The following is a 9,964-nucleotide window of genomic DNA, read 5'->3' as shown; positions in this document are numbered from 1 at the left end:
GATGCATAAAAATCTAATGATGTCACTGATTCAAAATGTCAAAGTGGAGGTTTAAACTTAAAAAGTACGTTGTGTGTCAGCCTCTAAAAAACAGACTGCTCTTAGCTTTAGACAGAATGGCACGCACTGTAGATTGTTTTCCACTTCACTAACCTTGCAATGAAATAATACTTGTAGTTGATAATTCTACTGTTGTTCTAAATAAGTGAACAGGTGTATGTAAGTGAAAAATACACCTCTTAAAGACTGCCATTATCTGCAATTCATAATGCCCTGTAACATTGGGAACTGGAGGTGACTAAGCCAATCAGATATAGTGAGATCCAGGGAGGAAAGAGGAGGTTTCAAACTCTTTACCACTTTCAGGTAGAGAGTAGCGCTTCTGGCTATGTAAGGTTTCGTTAGAAAGTGGAATGGAGTCCTTAGGCTGTGAAAATTCTTAAAAAAAAACCCTGAATCAAAACATTAGCTATGAAAATTTGAACAGTACCCCGGATTTCGTAAGTCGATCCTGATCTCTGTAATAGCCCAAATCAAACTCGGATACAAAGAGACTATTATTTTGGAAAAGTCTGGATTAAGTTCCAAAGGCACACCACAGTTTGAAGCTCTGCTGCTTAGAACGCTTCCTGTTATAAATACCGTTACCATCTTTTTATGTACTTGTAAGCATATTTATATCCTGCAGCAAATGAGATCTATGTTTCTCCTTTATTTGATGCCATTAAATGGCTTAATTAGGAACAAGTGTTCCTCATCTTTGAGGCTAAATAGCTGAAGGAAACAGAGCTGCTACAGCCATTGTTTCAGTGCCTTATTCAAGAGCTCAGATGCTTAGTGGAATTCACAGATCTCACTTTGGGTGGTTTGACAGCTCCTTACAAAATGTAAGAGGAAAGTTATATGCCTGAGAATAGCATCCGCAAAAGTGAGCTCACAGAGCAAGAACTGCCTAAATCTACTAGTAGGGAATAGTGAGGAGAGGATTATGTCTTAAATCCTACTCCTGCCAGTACTTAGGAATCTAATCCTAGTTTGCTGGGAGCACGCAGATTGGAATTATACAAAAAATAATTTTTTTGCAAGTGTTTGTAATTCTACAAATTGCTGGCAAAATGATGGCCATACACATTCAGCTCGTTTTCTATCCAAGCATTTCATTAGAATTATAAATAACAGGTAGGAGAGGAAACTATTTGTTGATGATATACGAAAGCACTATAATCTGTCATACACCACTGTCGTAACAAAGCCATATTCCCTAGTAAGATGTATAAAACCTCTCTGTAGTATAAGCAAAAAGATTCCATTTCTATTTTGCTGGCCAAATCCAATTTCTGTGAAGAGAAGTTTACATCTATACAAATACCTGTAATCTGCCATTAACAAACTGGTTTTGTTGGGATATTCTTATGCTCAAAAAAACATTAAGCGTGACTCACCATTGTCTGAGCCCATTTTTATACTAGGCTCCGCTACAATGACAAATTGCCTATGCCCTATGCCATTTGTCAGGTATATTCTGAAATAGCTTCAGGCAGTAAGTGCTCTCCAAACATACAGATGATTTTTAAAGACCTTTTGGCTTCCTCTTGTGTTATATAAAACCTAAATTTCATTGGAGGAATGTGTCATACTAGAAAGCAAAGTATGGTCAAAACAATAGCCTAAGATGCCTCACTTTGTTCATCTATCTCATAATATTAAATGAAAATCAACCCTCCCTACTGAAAATGTTGATCCAGTATTTTTCTTTAACTTTTCTACATGATGTTCTGTACAATTACTGTTTTTTTTAAAGAATATGTGACCTATGTAAAATAATCTCTGCCTTGCTTTGGTGACCAAAACCAGAGAAGTGACCAGAGTCAGAAAAGGAGTTCTCCGGAAGCAGTTTCCAAGACTGAATGAGCATGATCAGTGAAATGTTAGTAGCTTCAGAATGGGGGTATTCAGTGATCTGCAGCATTTCTACAGAAATCATTCCTTCTGCATCCCATGAACCATAGTATCTCACCTTGTTTCACCAGCATCATTTCTCTGTTTAATAAAGCTGTTAGGTATTTTCAGTGCTAAAGTCTGCAGAGCCTTGAAACTGTGCAGACAGAGTGAAATCAATAGAAGTAATACACTAAACAGCATACAGTCTGCTGAATTTAGTATATTAAAATGAGAGCATGATTCATTTTTATGTCACTTTATTGAAAAAATAGTACTGTTTAAATGTTTCTTAAGCTGCAAGAGAATTATATATTTGCTGTGACATTAAGACTAGAGTCACCCAGAAACAGTTCTTTGAAAAATATGTCCAGTTTTCAGAACTGTAAAGTTTTTTTCTTCCTTTTACTACAAGACAAGTTTTTCCTAACAACAAAAATTTGTAGTACAACTACTAATTCACACATCTGACAACTTTAGTCATAGCTGAGTTATTCTCACTGTAAGTTCTCATAGAGAACAGGCCATTACCCCTAGCAATCTGGATGGTCAGGTACATAATTCTGCTGTCAATATTGGAGTTCTGCTTTCCCCTTCCTTTCCCAAATAATGTATATGCTCATTCTGCTTGAAGTAACTCCCAATGATTATAAGAAAAGAAAAAAGGCAGGGGGGATTTCAATTATTGAAATTCTTAGTAACACTGCTGAAGCCATTCGGTTGAACTCACTTAAACCACACGAGGAATCATTTTGGTCCCATACATTCTAGTGCATCATTCTGTATTTCCAAAGCCTTGTTCAAATACTGATTTGTTAGCTCTAACTTTCAACAACTATACATTCCACAATGCATCTTTGAACAATCAGTCACACAAACCCCACTCCTAGTGGTAAAAGCCCTGAAACCAAGAACTTTCAGGGGAAAAAAAAAACATATTTTTTTTGCTCCAGGATTTTTTTCATCTTTTGCTTTGCAAAATGGATGCTACTCACAGCACTAAAGCCCACCTCAAGAAACAGTTTTTGTACTTATCAACGTCTCAGACACATTTGTGTATTTATTTGCAAAAATGGGTCAATTGCCACTCAGCCCTGCTGTCATGAATATAATCTGTTAATTATGGAGGTATTGCCAGACGTGGAGTGATTATAAGATTATTCATTCTGTTACCTCAAAGATACTGACAAAGACTCTGGCTAAAAACATCTCTGCTCTGGACCTCTTTTCTCCTACATTTTCTTTCTCCATTAAAAAAAGAAAGCTCAATCTTTCAGAAGAAAGGAGGCAAGGGATAATTCTTTATTTAATGCAAAATCACTCATGGATTAAGGATTCCTGGAATTAAATCTATGAATCTCATGAGGAATGAAAACCACATTTCCTTCAATAGCAGTTAATGCAGAGGTTTGTCAGGCAGATGTTCCAAATGACAGTAATCAAGTTAGAAAGCTTTTGAAAGAGCTCTTGCATTTGTAAATTACATCCTCAAAATAAAACATTTAGAACTGGGAAACCGAGGACTAGGGTGACTGATTTAAAAATAGATACAATGGAGAGTAATGCTGATAGTTAAGGAGTCAACAGAAAGTATTTTTCTCCTAAAAATCTCAATTAGTTTCCTGATGTGTTACTGCTTGTTGATAAACCTGTTAAGACTGGAACTATACTTTCTGATGTAGGTCAGAAAGCACGTCAAAAAGGAAAGCATTTCAAAAGAAAATGCTAGGGCAAGATGTGATAGAACGAACTTTGCAGATTCTGGTGTCTAGTCACATGGGGAAAGGAGCAGAGAGAGCAAGAATTTAGATGTAGCTATATGAAGACTCAGAGTTTAGCTCCAAATAGTCTATTTGTATTTTTAAAGGCTGAAGGCTGACTTGTTCCTCTCTATCTGCCAAAACTGCGCTTCATACTTCATGCTACAAGGTTACAGACCTTTGTTGAAACCCTGCGTGCACCAAGAGGCTCTGTGACTTTCCCCCTCCTAGGGGTTTGGCGGCCTGTGTTCAAGGTCGGCTCTGATCAGAGCAGCCGCGTGGCCTCGCATCAGGTTGCTGGGGATCGTCCCTGCTTTGCTTGGGAGCTGTATTTAAGCGCAGGCCCTTGACTGAGCTACACTGTTGCTGCTGGACTGCTCTCCTCTTGCTCGGCTACTGTGGGACTTCATCCTTGCTGGTGAGAGCGCTGTCTCCACCTGCCTTGCTGTCACCCTCCGCTGCCAGCTTGCTTTCCCTGGCGGAACAGCCCACTCATACAGAATAAACCCTTCAGGCCAATTCAGTCATTTCTAGGATCATGAGATAAGATAGGTCAAAGGGTTTTGCAACCTGTAAAGGCAGATGCATTAGAGGAAAAAAAATACTAGTGACAATTTGACGGGCGAGTGAAGAGTTAACAGGACTGAAGTTTGTCAATTGATATGCAGAAGAACTGATAGCACAAGAGCTGACGTGCACAAAGCTGTTGAACAGAGGACTTAACAGGACTAAAGTCGTCTACCAGCCGATATGCGCAAGGACTGATGTGCGCAAGGCTGCGGAATGGCAGCATTAACAAGACTGAAGAGGTCTGCCACCTGGAATCTGCACGGACCCCCGGGGAGGGRAGAAGCAATACGGAGGTGCTGGGGTCTTGCCTCGCTAGCAGGGTCCTCCCAAGCAGACAAACAGACAGTCCTGTGATTGCGAAACTCGCAAAAAGTCAGCAAAAGCAGTGTTTGCCCAGAGCCCCAGCCGTATAAAAGGAGACTTGGGAGCTAGGAGAGTTTGAGCAGGGACAGGAACGTGACCTGATCATCCTCTCCAGCTGGACCGTGAGTATCCCCCCCCTCCCCTTTTCCTGGGACGCTGGGTTAAGGTAACTCCTCGAGGYTGAGAGCCCTCTCACTAGGAGAGTGAACAAGAAAGCTTTCAAGTAGGGATAAGCAGTCCTTCCAATTAATAACGCAGTAATCGACAGTTTCAGGTTATCCTTTCTAAATTAGTAACTGATGGTTTTGTGTTATCCTTCCTAAATTAGTAATCGCATTATTTTAATGGATGTTACTAATGCAAGAACTTGTGTGAGGAAATAAACATCTTTTTTATTATTATTATATTACTGTCTCAGTCGTTGCTATCGAACCTTCATAGCATGACAGCATGACACAATTCCTTAAGGCCTCTTTTAATTTAAATATTGCCATCGGCTGAATTTAATGTCTTCAAGTAGCTGACTAAGAAGAGTTATAAAAAACTGGACAGACAAAAGGCAGTTATTGCAAACTCAGTTCTGCGCTCAGAATGTGACCACAGGGATGATTCAATTTACCTTTGACAGCTGATGAAGTATTTCATCATCTTAACTGTTGAAAAGCATCAAATGCTTTCCTTGTTTAACCGTAAATGTAAGCTACTGCCTTAGTTACTATAGAAAGGCCCTGCAGTTTATAATTGGAGACAAAGTATGCCTTAAAGCAATGAAATAGAGACCACACATGAAAATGAGTAGCTTTTGTGATTCTATGCACATAAAATCACAGAATCCCAGAATAGTTGAGGTTGGAAGCAACATCTAGAGATCATCTAGTTCAACCTTCCTGCTCAAAGCACGGTCAACTAGAGCAGCTTGCTCAGCACATTTTTCAGTTACTAAAAACAAAACAGACAGTGTAATTTGAAGATCTGAATTATTCTTATTTGTGGAAGTGTCATGTCCTATAACAGGGTGCTAGGTGTCATTTATAGAGACACAATGTCTTGAATCCACTTCACAGGAAAACACATCTTTCAACATGGAAAAGGCTACCACAGTGTACTGAAGGGGAGAATTTGGTTCTTACACTAAGAACTAGTCTTCTCGCCATAAATGTTCTTTTCCACCCCTAAAGGTGACCTGCACTCTCTGTCCAGAAGAACCCTCCTCCTGAGGGAATTCATTCCTCTAGGATGATGCTTTAGCACCCCAGCTAGAGACCTATGAACTTCCACACTGCTCACAATCAAGGCTCTCCACACAAACAACTATTCAGAAAATCTTGCTGTTCTGACCACAGTTATAATCAATGGCGACACATGTAATAGTATATCAAGTGTATATTGTCAGGTATTAGTACATAAATATACATATATATGCACATATATATTTTGTCTGTTGTGCAAAAAGAAAAAAACACAATAGCTGGGAACAAAGATAGGATCCTAAAGCATGAAGTCACTGAAGGAGAGCATAACAGCAGAACTGACAACAAAACTGAAAAGCAAATGGAACAATCCACTGGATTGTGAATAAACAGCTCATTTACAGGGGTAAAAATGTTAGAAGTTTTAAAAACCTAGTTATTTGGGGAATCTAGAAAGTCTGATGGTTCCCTGGGAGTCTGTCCATCTAACTAGACAAACTAGAACAATCTATAACTGCTAACAGCATGAATGAAGAGAAATAGGTATCATTTTAGACATGTGACAGCACTAAAAGATACTGCCTGCTGGGCAGCGTAAGCACTCCTAAATTTCAGCACAAAAGGTTTACTGAGATTGTGGAAACTCAACAGAATCAGCAATCACCAAAACACTGCTGTTTATGAAATGTTTCTGCCTGTAGACAAAATAAAAAATAAATGAAGCAACCTCAGAACATATGATTGGATTAAGGAAATTAGAAGAGTTTTGCTGAACTCTGAAGAAATTACACAATCCAGTAAGGGACTGGCACAGAAAATCCATTCAAGAATAGCTTGTGACTAAGGCTTACTTGATGCAAAAATGTGCAAGTCATTAAAGAAGTAAAATAAACTGAGGGTCAAGCAAAAGACACAGTAGAGGCAACACTAAAAACCGTGCCTTCACTATGGCAAATCGTGTCCTATGTGATCAAAGATTCCTTATTCGAAGAAAAAATTAAATCAAAAAAACCCAAAACCTTCCAGCACATAAAGATGATGCAAGGCTGACTGCCAAAGAAGCAGATCAATTATATCATAACGGAAATGTCCTAAGTTTTCAGATTCATCAACAAGCAGTTGACAAAATGGATTCTACCAAGGRTGTCTTTTTATCTCTATCACTGCTTAACTTAGAAAATATGTTTGCTTTTCTTTGTAAGAGGAAGAAGTAAAACAAAAATGGAATTTGAAACAGATAACTGCAGTACCTGTAATTTCAAATAGGATTATCAGGAAGAACAAAGAGAAAAATTTGGTGCTACTGAAGTATATACAGGGTAATCCTTACTTTGGGCATTATCCTAGAAATGCTACCTTGTTGTGAAGAGCATTAGCCAGCATGTACATGGGGAAGGAAGTCCTCTCCTGTTTGGTGACATTCTGTCTGACTGGCAAAGCATATAACTTTTGTACATTTACTTTTTTTATTTTTTGGTAATAAACTTGTCTCCAAAAGAAGCTTGACTGAAATTTTGGACAAATAGCAGGTGTCAGTCCAAATGATTCTACAATCTTAAAACAGCAGTAAAACCTGATCTTGAAGAAGAAATAATTCCTGAATTTTGTCAATTTTGTCCGTTGTGTTCTGTGATTCAAAGGAAGGTAAAGGATAATTAGAACATTAGGAATGTGCTTTAATAGAATGACTGTAGCACATTTAATGCCAGTAATGAAGAAGAATGCAGTTATCCATATTGGTGGAAATGTGAGGGGTAGCATTAACATAGTTGAAAAAGGTTTAACATATTTTGTTTTCACATATCACACTGAAAACAATCATATGGTCGTCTACTGAGAAATGCTTTTTATAAGCAAAAACATATTTTTATCAATATTTTAATTGCTGTCACATTTACTATTCTGTTCCAACTGTCATTACATCCAAAAGCAATTTAGGAAATAAAAAACAGCCTAAGTAACATGGTATCAAATTCATTATTTACAGTGTCGCTTTAAAACACCTATCAAGCTGCAAAATCAGGTTAGATTTGTCCCAGCAATGCACTTTTTTTCTTTGTTGCGGTATTATTATGTAGTGACAATCTTAAAAATAGAGAAATAAAGTAATCCGAAAATTCTTTACAAAAGGACCTATCCTGCTTCCAGTCACCATCTCCCTCCATCTCTACAACGTTGCCCATACTGCCTTACAGAGCTGGGAATACTTATGTACAAGCTCTGGGGTGTGCATATAACCAGGGAGGTGTGCATATGACCACAGAAGAAGCAAAGTTAAAGACATTATCTGGAATAACTCATTTCCAAATCTTCCAAGGAAATAAAACTGAAGAGGTGGAAAACAACTTCAGGAGCTGTCTGCCAGTTGGATCTATTTCAATCTACACTGCTGCAAAAATATGTCTCTCTTTTGAACATATAGAGTCAACATAGTTTAAGCTAATTAACTCGTGTTAGCAGCCAAAGCTTACATCTATGCTACACTTGAGCTGCCTGATCTCAGGGTCAATGTGAAGTCTGGAACTCCCCAAAAGCTCAACTGCTCCATATCCAAACTACCATGATGGAAAATTGCAGCAGGAATACAGACATCTCTTAGAAAGGACCTTGTGCTGGTCGGTCTTCTCAATGTTGTTAATACAGCATTGCTGCAAGGGCAGATGAGATAAATGGAAGTAGCTGGGCCAGGCCAGGCCACACTGCAGTTGGCAGCAATCTACTGTACGAAGCATGGGCCTGCAAAGTCCTCCCCCCTGGAGCACCAGCAGAATTACTGCGGAGCCAGCACAAGGGACACTGTCTCAGATATGCAACACGGAGAGCTAGTAAATCTGGCTGTAAGCCCTATTTCAAGGCTAGTTTTAAATACAAAGCAGATCTAGTCCAATATATTAAAGTCAGCAGACATCAGTTGGGACTGCAAAGTGGGGACTGTAAAATTAAGCCATTTGGACCGAGCCGTGTGAAAATGTGGTTACATTGCTAGAACAAGGCAGCTAAATATAGGTTTGCAGGCATCAGATGCGAGGTCTAACACGGATTGTTGTGGCAATGCTGCTATTTGAGCAATAATCTTTACTGTTCAAATTAACGTGTGACATGCCCTCATATGAAATAAAAGCAGTAATTTGGACATGCGATGAAAATAATTCTGAAACATCGCAGGTGAATTGAATAACATTCAAATAACTGAAAGTCTTGAAACTGCACAGGCACTGCTCTGTATTTATGCATGTTAATTTATTAAGTAGTGTAGCAGCCCCTTTTTCCTTGACTGCCTTTCTCTTGGCTATATTGTGTGAATTTCAGGTAGATGAGATGCCACAGAGAATAATTTTGAGCTGTAAGAAAAAATTGTCAGCTCTCTTTGATTTTAAAACTACCTCATCACTTTGGGCTTCCAGAGCTCAAAACTGTTAACTGCAGGACATGCCTCACCATTCGCATTCTTCTCAGTGTTAGAGAGAGCATCACCAAAGCAGTAGTTTTATCTAAGGCTTATTTTGTGATTCTATTGTAATCTTCTACAGAATATTATGTGGAGTGTATAATTTTGGCACATTTGATATTCTGCTTTGTTCTAAAAAAGGTAACCATATAATAAGGGTTTCAGACAGACTGAAAAAAATATGCAATATAAAATAGAAAATGTAGTTCAGAAACTTTAAATTAAGAAACTCATACACCCTCATCCAAAAGTTACAATTCTGAACTGTTTTTTTGTTTATAAAAATGTAGGTACTTCTTTTTTCTTATTAAGAAGTTTACATTTTAATGCCCTGAATTCTAACCTTCAAGCGGAAACCTAATGCATGGTTCCACTTTGCAAGTGGACATGATCTTCCATCTTTCTTACTTTGTCCATCCTAGCTCTTGATGGAAGTGCTCTTTAACTGCTTGGAAAAAAAAAAAAAAAGCTTTCCAAAGGCTACAAATCAGATGACCTTGCGCAGTTCAGCTGGAGGAAAAGGTCTCATGGCAGAGCCTTGTGTCTGTGTAGAATGCCAGTGGAGTCTTAACTTGTTAGGATAACTTGATATAGGCAGAAGCATTTCAGAATCAGGATAAGAAAATCTGGCCTTCAATTAAAAAGGTTGATACTCCAAATAATTTTTAATGAATTTCTTTATAGCACACGCTGTA

This window comes from Apteryx rowi, unplaced genomic scaffold, assembly GCF_003343035.1.
Source record: "Apteryx rowi isolate R43461 unplaced genomic scaffold, aptRow1 scaffold_135, whole genome shotgun sequence".
NCBI classification, from domain to species: Eukaryota; Metazoa; Chordata; class Aves; order Apterygiformes; family Apterygidae; genus Apteryx; species Apteryx rowi.
The sequence above is the reverse complement of the archived record's forward strand: the minus strand, read 5'-3'. Positions refer to the sequence as shown.